This window comes from Moschus berezovskii, chromosome 6 (genome assembly GCF_049115385.1).
Source record: "Moschus berezovskii isolate FMDL1 chromosome 6, NW_MosBer_1.0, whole genome shotgun sequence".
NCBI classification, from domain to species: domain Eukaryota; kingdom Metazoa; phylum Chordata; class Mammalia; order Artiodactyla; family Moschidae; genus Moschus; species Moschus berezovskii.
This window is the reverse complement of record NC_142465.1, coordinates 48,798,109-48,813,740: the sequence shown is the minus strand read 5'-3', so window position 1 is coordinate 48,813,740 and position 15,632 is coordinate 48,798,109. Positions and strand designations below refer to the sequence as shown.

At 43.8% G+C, this 15,632-nt stretch overlaps 1 long non-coding RNA gene across 1 annotated transcript in view; it reads right to left on the bottom strand.

The window, feature by feature from the left end:
- Nucleotides 1-11,945, bottom strand: part of LOC129535843 (uncharacterized) — a 37,323-nt gene extending 25,378 nt beyond the window's left edge. The window contains exon 1 of the long non-coding RNA XR_016037594.1: nucleotides 5,281-11,945. This is a non-coding gene — a long non-coding RNA (uncharacterized LOC129535843). The remainder of the gene's footprint in view (nucleotides 1-5,280) is intronic.
- Between the last annotated feature and the right edge of the window lie 3,687 nt (nucleotides 11,946-15,632).

Genomic DNA, 15,632 nt, shown 5'->3' with positions numbered 1-15,632 from the left:
GGTCTCGCCGTCCTATTCCTCCACCATCTTGTTCCTTCTGTCTCTGCTTTTAATATGCTATCTAGGTTGGTCATGACTTTCCTTCCAAGGAGTAAGCGTCTTTTAATTTCATGGCTGCAATCAGCATCTGCAGTGATTTTGGAGCCCCCCAAAATAAAGTCTGACACTGTTTCCCCATCTATTTCCCATGAAGTGATGGGACCAAATGCAACGATCTTAGTTTTCTGAATGTTGAGCTTCAACTTTTTCACTCTCCTCTTTCATTTTCATTAAGAGGTTCTTTAGTTCATCACTTTCTGCCATAAGGGTGGTGTCATCTGCATTTCTGAGGTTATTGATATTTCTCCCAGCAATCTTGATTCCAGCTTGTGCTTCTTCCAGCCCAGTGTTTCTCATGATGTACTCTGCATATAAGTTAAATAAACAGGGTGACAATATACAACCTTAATGTACACCTTTTCCTATTTGGAACCAGTCCGCTGTTCCATGTCCAGTTCTAACTGTTGCTTCCTGACCTACATACAGGTTTCTCAAGAGGCAGGTCAGGTGGTCTGGGATTCCCTTCTCTTTCAGAATGTTCCACAGTTTCTTGTAATCCACACAGTCAAAGGCTTTGGCATAGTCAATGAAGCAGAAATAGATGTTTTTCTGGAACTCATTGCTTTTTCGATGATCCAGCGGATGTTGGCAATTTGATCTCTGGTTTCTCTGCCTTTTCTAAAACCAGCTGGAACATCTGGGAGTTCACGGTTCACGTACTGCTGAAGCCTGGCTTGCAGAATTTTGAGCATGACTTTACTAGCGTGTGAAATGAGTGCAACTGTGTGGTACTTTGAGCATTCTTTAGCATTGCATTTCTTTGAATGGAATGAAAACTGACCTTTTACTGTCCTGTGGCCACTGCTGAGTTTTCCAAATTTGCTGGCATATTGAGTGCAGCACTTTCACAGCATCATCTTTCAGGATTTGAAATAGCTTAAGTGGAATTCCATCACCTCCACTAGCTTTGTTTGTAGTGATGCTTTCTAAGGCCCACTTGACTTCACATTCCAAGATGTCTGGCTCTAGGTCAGTGATCACACCATCGTGATTATCTTGGTCATGAAGATCTTTTTTGTACAGTTCTTCTGTGTATTCTTGCCACCTCTTCTTAATATCTTCTGCTTCTGTTAGGTCCACACAATTTTTGTCCTTTATCGAGCCCATCTTTGCATAAAATATTCCCTTGGTATCTCTAATTTTCTTGAAGACATATCTTGTCTTTCCTATTCTATTGTTTTCCTCTATTTCTTTGCATTGATCACTGAGGAAGGCTTTCTTATCTCTCTTTGCTATTCTTTGGAACTCTGCATTCAGATGCTTATATCTTTCCTTTTCTCCTTTGCTTTTCGCTTCTCTTCTTTTCACAGCTATTTGTAAGGCCTCCTCAGGCAGCCATTTTGCTTTTTTGCATTTCTTTTCCATGGGGATGGTCTTGGTCCCTGTCTCCTGTACAATGTCACGAACCTCCGTCCATAGTTCATCAGGCACTCTATCTATCAGATCTAGTCCCTTAAATCTATTTCTCACTTCCACTGTATTATCATAAGGGATTTGATTTAGGTCATACCTGAATGCTTTAGTGGTTTTCCCTACTTTCTTCAATTTAATTCTGAATTTGGCAATAAGGAGTTCATGATCTGAGCCACAGTCAGCTCCTGGTCTTGTTTTTGCTAACTGTATAGAGCTTCTCCATCTTTGGCTGCATAGAATATAATCAATCTGATTTTGGTGTTGACCATCTGGTGATGTCCATGCGCAGAGTCTTGTGTTTTTGAAAGACGGTATTTGCTATGACCAGCGCGTTCTCTTGGCAAAACTCTATTAGCCTTTGCCCTGCTTTATTCCGTGCTCCAAGGCCAAATTTGCCTGTTACTCCAGGTGTTTCTTGACTTCCTACTTTTGTATTCCAGTCCCCTATGATGAAAAGGACATCTTTTTTGGGTATTACATCTAAAAGGTCTTGTAGGTCTTCATAGAACCATTCAACTTCGGCTTCTTCAGTGTTACTGGTTGGGGGGTAGACTTGGATGACTGTAAAATTGAATGGTTTGCCTTAGAAACGAACAAAGATCATTCTGTCGTTTTTGAGATTGCATCCAAGTACTGCATTTCAGACTCTTTTGTTGACCATGAAGGCTACTCCATTTCTTCTAAGGGATTTCTGCCCACAGTAGTAGATATAATGGTCATCTGAGTTAAATTCACCCATTCCCTTCCATTTTAGTTTACTAATTCCTAGAATGTCGACGTTCACTCTTGCCATCTCCTGTTTGAACACTTCCAATTTGCCTTGATTCATGGAATTAACATTCCAGGTTCCTATGCAATATTGCTCTTTACAGCATTGGACCTTGCTTCTATCACCAGTCACCTCCACAACTGGGTATTTATTTTGCTTTGGCTCCATCCCTTCATTTTTTCTGGAGTTATTTCTCCCCTGATCTCCAGTAGCATACTGACCTGGGGAATTCCTCATTCAGTATCCTATAATTTTGCCTTTTCATGCTGTTCATGGGGTTCTCAAGGCAAGTGTACTGAAGTGGTCTGCCATTCCCTTCTCCAGTGGACCACATTCTGTCAGACCTCTCCTCCATGACCCGCCCATCTTGGGTGGCCCCACACGGCATGGCTTAGTTTCATTGAGTTAGACAAGGCTGTGGTCTGTGTGATCAGATCGACTAGTTTTCTGTGATTATGATTTCAGTGTGTCTGCCCTCTGATGCCCTCTCGCAATGCCTACCATCTTATTTGGGTTTCTCTTACCAAGACCTTTTAGAACTAACACCCAAAAAAGATGTCCTTTTCATTCTAGGGGACTGGAATGCAAAAGTAGGAAGTCAAGAAACACCTGGAGTAACTGGCAAATTTGGCCTTGGAGCACGGAATGAAGCAGGGCAAAGGCTAATAGAGTTTTGTCAAGAGAATTCACTGGTCATAGCAAACACCCTCTTCCAACAACACAAGAGAAGACTCTACACATGGACATCACCAGATGGTCAACACCGAAATCAGACTGATTATATTCTTTGCAACCAAAGATGGAGAAGCTGTATACAGTTAGCAAAAACAAGACCAGGAGCTGACTGTGGCTCAGATCATGAACTCCTTATTGCGAAGTTCAGACTGAAATTGAAGAAAGTAGGGAAAACCACTAGACCATTCAGATATGACCTAAATCAAATCCCTTATGATTATACAGTGGAAGTGAGAAATAGATTTAAGGGACTAGATCTGATAGATAGAGTGCCTGATGAACTCTGGATGGAGGTTCGTGACATTGTACAGGAGACAGGGACCAAGACCATCCCCATGGAAAAGAAATGCAAAAGAGCGAAATGGCTGTCTGAGGAGGCCTTACAAATAGCTGTGAAAAGAAGAGAAGCGAAAAGCAAAGGAGAAAAGGAAAGATATAAGCATCTGAATGCAGAGTTCCAAAGAATAGCAAGGAGAGATAAGAAAGACTTCCTCAGTGATCAATGCAAAGAAATAGAGGAAAACAACAGAATAGGAAAAACAAGAGACCTCTTCAAGAAAATTAGAGATTCCAAGGGAACATTTCATGCAAAGATGGGCTCGATAAAGGACAGAAATGGTATGGACCTAACAGAAGCAGAAGATATTAAGAAGAGGTGGCAAGAATACACAGAAGAACTGTACAAAAAAGATCTTCCCGACCAAGATAGTCACGATAACGTGATCACTGACCTAGAGCCAGACATCTTGGAATGTGAAGTCAAGTGGGCCTTAGAAAGCATCACTACTAACAAAGCTAGTGGAGGTGATGGAATTCCAGTTGAGCTATTTCAAGTCTTGAAAGATGATGCTGTGAAAGTGCTGCACTCAATATGCCAGCAGATTTGGAAAACTCAGCAGTGGCCACAGGACTGGAAGAGGTCAGTCTTCATTCCAATCCCAAAGAAAGGCAATGCCAAAGAATGCTCAAACTACCGGACAATTGCCCTCATCTCACACGCTAGCAAAGTCATGCTCAAAATTCTCCAAGCCAGGCTTCAGCAATATATAAACCGTGAACTCCCAGATGTTCAAGCAGGTTTTAGAAAAGGCAGAGGCACCAGAGATCAAATTGCCAACATCCGCTGGATCATGGAGAAAGCAAGAGAGTTTCAGAAAAACATCTATTTCTGCTTCATTGACTATGCCAAAGCCTTTGACTGTGTGGATCACAATAAACTGTGGAACATTCTGAAAGAGATGGGAATCCCAGACCACCTGACCTGCCTCTTGAGAAACCTGTATGCAGGTCAGGAAGCAACAGTTAGAACTGGACATGGAACAACAGACTGGTTCCAAATAGGAAAAGGTGTACGTCAAGGTTGTATATTGTCACCTTGCTTATTTAACTTATATGCAGAGTACATCATGAGGAACGCTGGGCTGGAAGAAGCACAAGCTGGAGTCAAGATTGCTGGGAGAAATATCAATAACCTCAGATATGCAGATGACACTACCCTTATGGCAGAAAGTGAAGAGGAACTCAAAAGCCTCTTGATGAAAGTGAAAGAGGAGAGTGAAAAGGTTGGTTTGAAGCTCAACATTCAGAAAACGAAGATCATGGCATCTGGTCCCATCACTTCATGGGAAATAGATGGAAAAACAGTGGAAACAGTGTCAGACTTTGTTTTTTGGGGCTCCAAAATCACTGCAGATGCTGACTGCAGCCATGAAATTAAAAGACGCTTGCTCCTTGGAAGGAAAGTTATGACCAACCTTGATAGTATATTAAAAAGCAGAGACATTACTTTGCCAACCAAGGTCCGTCTAGTCAAGGCAATGGTTTTTCCCGTGGTCATGTATGGTTGTGAGAGTTGGACTGTGAAGAAGGCTGATCGCCGAAGAATCGATGCTTTTGAACTGTGGTGTTGGAGAAGACTCTTGAGAGTCCCTTATACTGCAAGGAGATCCAACCAGTCCATTCTAAAGGAGATCAATCCTGGATGTTCATTGGAGGGACTGATGCTAAAGCTGAAACTCCAATACTTTGGCCACCTCATGCGACGAGTTGACTCACTGGAAAAGACTCTGATGCTGGGAAAGGTTGGGGGCGGGAGGAGAAGGGGACGACGGAGAATGAGATGGCTGGATGGCATCACCGACTCTGTGGACATGAGTTTGAGTGTACTCCGGGAGTTGGTGATGGACAGGGAGGCCTGGCGTGCTGTGATTCATGGGGTCGCGGAGAGTCGGACACGACTGAGCGACTGAACTGAACTGAACTACCTTGGTCTTGGGGTATCTCTTCACGGCTGCTCCAGCAAAGCGCAGCCGCTGCACCTTGCCTTGGACGAGGTGTATCTCCTCACGGCCGCCCCTCCTGATCTTGAACGTGGAGTAGCTCCTCTCAGACCTCGTGCACCCACAAAGCCACCGCCACTTGGACGTGGGGTAGCTTCTCTTGGCTGCTGCCTCTGACATCGGGTATGGGGTAGCTCCTCTCAGCCACGCTTCTATGCGTGGTTGGTTGCGCAGCCCGAAACAGACTCTAGGAGGGCACAAATAAAACCTGTGCACCAGGACCCAGGAGAAAGAAGCAGGTCCTCACAAGAGACTGACCCAAGCTTGCCCATGAGTGTCCAGGAGTTTCTGGCAGAGGCATAGGTCAGTGGTGGCCTGCTGCAGGGTCGGGGGTACTGAGTGTGACAGTGTGTGCATGGGACCTCTTGAAGGAGGTTGTCATCTTCATTACCTCCACCATAGTTTAACCTCAGGTCAAACAACAGGGAGGGAACACAGCCCCTCCCATCAACAGAAAATTGGATTAAAGATTTACTGAGCATGGCCCTGCCTATGAAAACAAGACCCAGTTTCCCCTCAGTCAGTCTCTCCCATCATCGGAAGCTTCCATAAACCTCTTATCCTTATCCATCAGGGGGCAGACAGAATGAAAACCACAATCACAGAAAATCAATCAAACTGATCACATGGACCACAACCTTGTTTAGATTAGATCTGATAGAGTGCCTGAAGAACTATGGACAGAGGTTCATAACATTGAACAGGAGGCAATGACCATCCCGAAGAAAAAGAAATGCAAAAGGGCAAATTGGTTGTCTGAGGAGACCTTACAAATAGCTGAGTAAAGAATAAAAGCAAAAGGCAAAGGAGAAAAGGAAAGATATACCCATTTCAATGCAGAGTTCCAAAGAATAGCAAGGAGAGATAAGAAAGCCTTCCTCAGGGATCAATGTAAAGCAATAGAGGAAAGCAATAGAATGGGGAAGACTAGAGATCTTTTCAAGAAATTTAAAGATACCAAAGGAACATTTCATGCAAAGATGGGCTCAATAAAGGACATAAATGTTATGGACCTAACAGAAGCAGAAGATATTAAGAAGAGGTGGTAAAAATACACAGAAGAACTATGCAAAAAGATCTTCATGACCCAGACAACCACAATGGTGTGATTACCCACCTAGAGCCACACATCCTGGAATGTGAAGTCAAGTGGGCCTTAGGAAGCATCACTACAAACAAAGCTAGTGGAGGCAATGGAATTCCAGTTGAGCTATTTCAAATCCTAAAAGATGATGCTGTGAAAGTGCTGCACTCGGTATGCCAGCAAATTTGGAAAACTCAGCAGTGGCCACAGGACTGGAAAAGGTCAGTTTTCATTCCAATCCAAAGAAAGGCAATGCCAAAGAATGCTCAGACTACCGCACAATTGCACTCATCTCACACACTAGCAAAGTAATGCTCAAAATTCTCCAAGCCAGGCTTCAACAGTACATGAACCATGAATGTCCAGAAGTTCAAGTTGGTTTTAGCAAAGGCAGAGGAACCAGAGATCAAAGTGAAAACATCCACTGGATCATTGAGACTTCCAGAAAAACATCTACTTCTGCTTTATTGACTACACCAAAGCCTTTGTGTGGATCACAACAAACTGTGGAAAATTCTTCAAGAGATGGGAATACCAGACCACCTGACCTGCCTCCTGAGAAATCTGTTTGCATGTCAAGAAGTAACAGTTAGAACTGGACATGGAAAAATAGACTGGTACCAAATCTGGAAACGAGTATGTCAAGGCTGTATACTGTCACCCTGCTTATTTAACTTATACGCAGAATGTATCATGAGAAACACTGGGCTGGAAGAAGCATAAGCTGGAATCAAGACTGCTGGGAGAAATACCAACAACCTCAGATATGCAGACTACACCACCCTTATGGCAAAGTGAAGAAGATCTAAAGAGCCTCTTGATTGAAAGAGGAGAGTGAAAATGTTGGCTTAAAGCTCAACATTCAGAAAACTAAGATCATGGCATCCAGTCCCATCACTTCATGGGAAATAGAAGGGGAAACAATGGAAACAGTGACTGACTTTATTTTTCTGGGCTTCAAAATCACTACAGATGGTGACTGCAGCCATGAAATTAAAAGATGTTTGCTCCTTGGAAGAAAAACTATGACCAACCTAGACAGCATATGAAAAAGCAGAGACATTATGTTGCCAACAAAGGTCCATCTAGTCAAGGCTATGGTTTTTCCAGTGGTCATGTATGAATATGAGAGTTTTCTTTATAGAAAGAAAGCTGAATGCCTAAGAATTGTTGCTTTTGAACTGCGGTGTTGGAGAACATTTGAGAATCTCTTGGGCTGCAAGGGGATCCAACCAGTCAATTCTAAATGAAATGAGTCCTGAATATTCATTGGAAGAATGATGCTGAAGTTGAAACTCCAATACTTTGGCCACCTGATGTGAAGAACTGACTTCTTGGAAAAGACCCTGATGCTGGGAAAGATTGAAGGCAGGAGGAGAAGCAGATAACAGAAGAGGAGATGGTTGGATGGCATCACTGACTCAATGGACATGAGTTTGAATAAACTGCGGGAGTTGGTGAAGGACAGGGAGGCCTGGCGTACTGCAGCCCATGGGGTCACAAAGAGTCAGACACAACTGAGCAACTGAACTGAACTGAAGCTCACCTTCAGAGGTGCCTTGCCTTGATGTCCAGTCATATAATCCATTGCCCTAAATGAGAAGTGTAGTCCTACCGTGGTTGACACACTTTTTCTTAAAGGAACAGTTAGTATTTTACATTTGCAGGCCATGTCTCTATCACAGATACTTAATTCGCTGTTTCATTACAAAAGTAGCCACAGACAACACACAAATAATATGCATGACTATGTTCCAACAAAACTTTACCAAAAAAAAGAAAAAAGTCATAATTTGCAAACCCCAGACCTAGTAGGTTGCCTCTTAGAAGTTCTGAACACCAAGCAGAAAAACAGGAGGTGAAGAAACACCCATTAAGTTTCCAGACTAGCATCAGAAAAACAAGTACTTGGGTTTATCACAGTATCAAGTCACCAAGGGAGAAGAGAATGTTTATTTGCATAGACTCAAAGTGAGTGTAAGTATAGACTACTCCATCCATTTTTTCTAACTTGTACCCTCTCTGTTCCCACTGAGACTGTACCCTGCCCTGTGGAACCAAACACCATACAGATTTAGTATTTGTTTCATCTTTCTTTCTTTAGTATTTGTTTCACCATGGGTTTAATATGATAGTCATATGTATACCTTGAAGTCTATTGTGGCAAGAGCAGCCTAAGGCCCCAAGCTGAAAGCTTGATGCAGAGACCTTTACTGATGGCGTAGGGATTCCTACATAAGACAAGATTTACATATAGGATATGGGAGCTGGCTTCAGGAGGACCACAGAACAGATGACAGTTCTAACTCTCAGTCTTTGAGAGGAAGTTTCATGACACCTTCAGCTGGTGAGACCTGAGATCTAGATCTTTGTGACATGCTGTGACATGCTGATAGGTCTTCAAAGGGCGGTGAAATACAAAGAATGGTTGTGATTAGCATTTATTGTGATAAAAAGGGCCCTGTAGACTAGGTTTTTCCCTCAGCTTCCTTTATTCAAGCTCACAAAGCTAATTAGTCAAAAGTCAAGATTTCAAAGATTTGGGTTTTGAAGACATCTTTTTACTAAACTGTTGTCTTTGTGATCTAAGGACTTTTAGTTCAGTTCAGTTCAGTTCAGTTGCTCAGTCGTGTCTGACTCTTTGCGACTCCATGAATCACAGCATGCCAGGCCTCCCTGTCCATCACCAACTCCTGGAGTTCACTCAAACTCACCTCCATTGAGTTGTTGATGCCATCCAGCCATCTCATTCTCTGTCGTCCCCGTCTCCTCCCACCCCCAAATCCTTCCTAGCATCAGACTGTTTTCCAGTGAGTCAACTCATCGCATGAGGTGGCCAAAGTATTGGAGTTTCAGCTTTAGCATCAGTCCTTCCAATGAACACCCAGGACTGATCTCCTTTAGAATGGACTGGTTGGATCTCCTTGCAGTCCAAGGGACGCTCAAGAGTCTTCTCCAGCACCACAGTTCAAAAGCATCAATTCTTCGGCGATCAGCTTTCTTCACAGTCCAACTCTCACATGCATACATGACCATGGGAAAAACCATAGCCTTGACTAGACGGACCTTGGTTGGCAAAGTAATGTCTCTGCTTTTTAATATGCTATCTAGGTTGGTCATAACTTTCCTTCCAAGCATCTTTTAATTTCCTGGACTTTACCCTCCCTCATATACCTGAGTGCCTACTCTGCCTGGAAGTGAGCTGGGTTATGAAGGAATTATTTCCTTCTGACCTCCAGGACATTATCATGTAGATTGAAAAGAAAACTTGTCCCTAATATCTGTATTTACAGGGAAAACATAGTTTCAGACTAAGAAAGGGAGTTGACACTACCATTCAAATGATTTCTTGTCCTGCTCCACAGCCTGACTTTTGAAAACAAAGTGAAAAAGATCTCCTCTGACAAACCTTTAACTAGACTCACCAAGAGTTCAGTTCAGTTCAGTTCATTCAGTCGCCCAGTCGTGTCCGACTCTTAGCGACCCCATGAACCACAGCACGCCAGGCCTCCCTGTCCATCACCAACTCCTGGAGTTCACTCAAACTCATGTCCATCGAGTTTAGAGGGGATCAAATAAAATCAGAGATGAATGGGGTGACATTACAACTAATACCACAAATATGCAATGGATAATAAGGGAGTACCACAAACAATTAGACGTCAACAAATTTGATCTCAGAAGAAATGGATAAATTCTTAGAAACATACAACTTTCCAGGACTGAATCATGAATAAATAGAAAATATGAATAGTCTGATCACTAATAAGGAGATTGCATGCGTGCTAAGTTGCTTCAGTCATGTCCAACTCTTTGCAACCCTATGGACCATAGCCTGCCAGGCTCCTCTGTCCATAGGATTCTCCAGACAAGAATACTGGAGTGGGGAGGCAGTCCTAAGATGGCAGAGGAATAGGACAAGCAGACCACTTTCTCACCCACAAATTAATCAAAAGAACATTTGAACACTGAGTAAATTCCACAAAACAACTTCTGAATTCTGGAAGAGGACATCAGGCACCCAGAAAAGCAGCCCACTGTCTTCAAAAGGAGATAGTAAAAAATATAAAAGATAAAAAGAGAGACAAAAGGTAGGGATGGAGATCCATCCCAGGAAGGGAGTCTTAAAAAAGAGAGAAGTTTCCAAACACCAGGAAACACTCTCACTGGCGAGTCTGTGGAGAGTCTTGGAACCTCACAGGGCAAAATAACCTGGAGGAAAAATAAAGAAATAATTAAAACCCACAGATTACATGCCCAATGGTAACTCCCAGCGGAGAAGCAGAGCAGACGCTGGAGTCCACCACTAGCAAGCAGGGGCTGGGCAGGGAGGTGCAGGCTGCATTGCTTAGAGTAAGGACCGGGCCTGAATGCCCAGAGGGCAATCTGAGGGAACTAACTTGAGATAGTAAAGCAGACTGTGGGATAGTTACCTTGCGAAAAGCCCTAACTTAAGACACGACCAGGCCCACTCACAGAACAAAGGACTGAGCAGAGCTAGCCGGATGGGGACCGGCCAATCCCCACTGGAGACAGACAGGCGAGGGGAGCCAGAGCTGGAAGGGGGCAATCGAGGCCCCAGAAAGGCATCATCTACCAAACTGCAAGCAGGCTTCATTGCTAACCAAGACTTCTTGGGATTCTGGACAGTCGACATCCACGGGAGGGTTGCAGCCAGAGATCAGCTCCCCCAAAGAGACACATGGCACACCTGAGAAGGTTCGCCAGTTGTACACCCAGAAAACCGAGCAGCAGGGACCAGGAAGGCAATAAGTTGCAGTGACTGCGCTCGCCAAGCACCCACCTGAGCTGCTCCGACCTGGGAAGGGCACAAAACACAAGCCCAACCGAGTCTGTGCCTTTGTGGAGTACCCGAGTACCTGAACCTGAGCAGCTTAGACCTGGGAAGTGCATACAACGCAGGGCCGGCCTCAGACAGTTCCCAGCAGGGCAACTTAGAGCCTAATCAGTGTAGACAGGGAAAGTACATATGCCGTGAGCGAGGGCAAACGCACTGTGGCCAAGACACTGCGAGCACATGCCAGTGTTATTTGTTTGCAGTGGTCCTCCCTCCCCATAGCACAATTAAACAAGTTAGCCTAAAAAGGTGTCCACCACCGCCCCCTTGTGTCAGGGCGGAAATTAGACACTGAAGAGACCAGCAAACAGAAGCTAAAACAGGAGGGAACCACCTTGGAAGTGACAGATGCAGTAGATTAAAACCCTGTAGTTAACACTGACTACATAGGAAGGGGCCTATGGATCTTGAGAAGTATAAACTGGATCAAGGACTATCTGAAAATGAACTGACACCACACTGTTCACAACACCAGAGAAAGTCCTAGATATATTTTTACTATTATCATTCTTTAAAAAAAAAATTGTTTTTTAATTTTTAAGTCCTCTATTCAGTTCAGTTCAGTCGCTCAGTCGTGTCCAACTCTTTGCAACCCAATGAAAAGAAGCACAGCAGGCCTCCCTGTCCATCCCAACTCCCGGAGTTCACTCAAACTCACCTCCATTGAGTTGTTGATGCCATTCAGCCATCTCATCCTCTGTCAGCCCCTTCCCCTCCTGCCCCCAATCCCTCCCAGCAGCAGAGTCTTTTCCAATGAGTATGAGGTAGCCAAAGTATTGGAGTTTCAGCTTTAGCATCAGTCCTTCCAATGAACACCCAGGACTGACCTCCTTTAGAATGGACTGGTTGGATCTCCTTGCAGTCCAACGGACTCTCAAGAGTCTTCTCCAACACCACAGTTCAAAAGCATCAATTCTTCGGCGATCAGCTTTCTTCACATTCCAACTCTCACATCCATACATGACCATTGCAAAAACCATAGCCTTGACCAGACGGACCTTTGTTGGCAAAATAATGTCTCTGCTCTTTAATACGCTACCTAGGTTGGTCAAAACTTTCCTACCAAGCAGTAAGCGTCTTTTAATTTCATGGCTGCTGATTTTGGAGCCCCAAAAAATAAAGTCTGACACTGTTTCCCCATCTATTTCCCATGAAGTGATGGGACCAGATGCCATGATCTTTGTTTTCTGAATGTTGAGCTTTAAGCCAACATTTTCACTCTCATCTTTCACTTTCATCAAGAGGCTTTTGAGTTCCTCTTCATCTGCCATAAGGGTGGTGTCATCTGCATATCTGAGGTTATTGATATTTCTTCCGGCAATCTTGATTCCAGCTTGTGCTTCCTCCAGACCAGCGTTTCTCATGATGTACTCTGCATATAAGCAGGATGACAGTATACAGTCTTGACATACTCCTTTTCCTATTTGGAACCAGTCTGTTGTTCCATGTTCAGTTCTAAGTGTTGCTTCCTGACCTGTATACAGGTTTCTCAAGAGGCAAGTCAGGTGGTCTGGTATTCCCATCTCTTTCAGAATTTTCCAAAGTTGACTGTGATACACACAAAGGCTTTGGCATAGTCAATGAAGCACAAAGAGATGTTTTTCTGGAACTCTCTCGCTTTTTCCATGATCCAGCAGATGTTGGCAATTTGATCTCTGGTTCCTCTGCCTTTTCTAAAACCAGCCTGAACATCTGGAAGTTCACAGTTCACATATTACTGAAACCTGGCTTGGAGAATTTTGAGCATGACTTCACTAGCGTGGGAGATGAGTGCAATTGTGTGGTAGTTTGAGCATTCTTTGGCATTGCCTTTCTTTGGGATTGGAATGAAAACTGACCTTTTCCTGTCCTGTGGCCACTGCTGAGTTTTCCAAATTTGCTGGTATATTGAGTGCAACACTTTCACAGCATCATCTTTCAGGATTTGAAACAGCTCAACTGGAAATCCATCACCTCCACTAGCTGTGTTCTTAGTGATGCTTCCTAAGGCCCACTTGACTTCACATTCCAGGATGTCTGGCTCTAGGTCAGTGATCACACCATCATGATTCTCTGGTTGTGAAGATCTTTTTTGTACAGTTCTTCTATATATTCTTGCCACCTCTTCTTAATATCTTCTGCTTCTGTTAGGTCCATACCATTTCTGTCCTCTATCAAGCCCATTTTTGCATGAAATGTTTCCTTAATATCTCTAATTTTCTTGAAGAGATCTCTAGTCTTTCCTATTCTGTTGTTTTCCTCTATTTCTTTGCATTGATCGCTGAGGAAGGCTTTCTTATCTCTCCTTGCTATTCTTTGGAACTCTGCATTCAGATGCTTATATCTTTCCTTTTCTCCTTTGATTTTCACTTCTCTTCTTTTCTCAGCTATTTGTAAAGGCCTCCCCAGACAGCCATTTTGCTTTTTTGCATTTCTTTTCCATGGGCATGGTCTTGATCCCTGTCTCCTATACAATGTCACGAACCTTCATCCATAGTTCATTAGGCACTCTATCTATCAGATCTAGTCCCTTAAATCTATTTCTCACTTCCACTGTATACTCATAAGGGATTTGATTTAGGTCATAGCTGCACCAGCTTGGATGGACCACAGAGAAGAATGGTTGAGAGGAGTTACCCCTCACCCAAGGTCAGGAGTGGAGGCTGAGAGGAGCTACCCCATGACCAAGGTCAGGGGCGGCGGCCAAGAGGAACAACCCCACGTCCAAGTAGCGGTGGCTGCGCGGGTGCAGGAAGGCCAAGAGGAGCTACTCCATGTTCAAGGTCAGGAGGGGCAACCATGACGAGATACCCCTCGTTCAGGTAAGAGAAACCCAAGTAAGATGGTAGGTGTTGCGAGAGGGCATCAGAGAGCAGACACATTGAAATCATAATCATAGAAAACTAGTCAATCTCATCACACAGACCACAGCCTTGTCTAACTCAATGAAACTAAGCCATGCCATGTGGGGCCACCCACGATGGGTGGGTCATGGAGGAGAGGTCTGACAGAATGTGGTCTACTGGAGAAGGGAATGGCAAACCTCTTCAGTATTCTTGCCTTGAGAACCCATGAACAGTATGAAAAGGCAAAATGATAGCATACTGAAAGAGGAACTCCCCAGGTAAGTAGGTGCCCAATATGCTACTGGAGATCAGTGGAGAAATAACTCCAAAAAGAATGAAGGGATGGAGCCAAAGCAAAAACAATATCCAGTTGTGGATGTGACTGGTGACAGAAGCAAGGTCCAATGCTGTAAAGAGCAATATTGCATAGGAATCTGGAATGTTAGGTCCATGAATCAAGGCATATTGGAAGTGTTCAAACAGGAGATGAGGAGAAGGCAATGGCAAGCCACTCCAGTACTCTTGCCTAGAAAATCCCATGGACGGAGGAGCCTGGTAGGCTACAGTCCATGGGGTCGCTACAAGGCAGATATGACTGAGCGACTTCACTTTCACTTTTCACTTTCACACACTGGAGAAGGAAATGGCAACCCACTCCAGTGTTCTTGCCTGGAGAATCCCAGGGACGAGGGAGCCTGGTGGGCTGCGTCTATGGTGTCACACAGAGTCGGACACGACTGAAGTGACTTAGCAGCAGCAGAAACAGGAGATGGCAAGAGTGAACGTAGACATTCTAGGAATCAGTGAACTAAAACGGACTGGAATGGGTGAATTTAACTCAGATGACCATTATATCTACTACTGTGGGCAGGAATTCCTTAGAAGAAATGGAGTAGCCATCATGGTCAACAAGAGTCCGAAATGCAGTACTTAGATGCAATCTCAGAAATGACAGAATGATCTCTGTTCATTTCCAAGGCAAACCATTCAATATTACAGTAATCCAAGCCTATGCCCCAGCCAGTAACACTGAAGAAGCTGAAGTTGAATGGTTTGATGAAGACCTACAAGACCTTTTAGAACTAACACCCAAAAAAGATGTCCTTTTCATTATAGGGGACTGGAATGCAAAAGTAGGAAGTCAAGAAACACTTGGGGTAACAGGCAAATTTGGCCTTGGAGCATGGAATGAAGCAGGGCAAAGGCTAATAGAGTTCTGCCAAGAGAACGCACTGGTCATAGCAAACACCCTCTTCCAACAACACAAGAGAAGACTCTACACATGGACATCACCAGATGGTCAACACCAAAATCAGATTAATTATATTCTATGCAGCCAAAGATGGAGAAGCTCTATATAGTTAGCAAAAACAAGACCAGGAGCTGACTGTGGCTCAGATCATGAAGTCCTTATTGCCAGATTCAGACTTAAATTGAAGAAAGTAGGGAAAATCACTAGACCATTCAGATATGACCTATATCAAATCCCTTATGATTATACAGTGGAAAT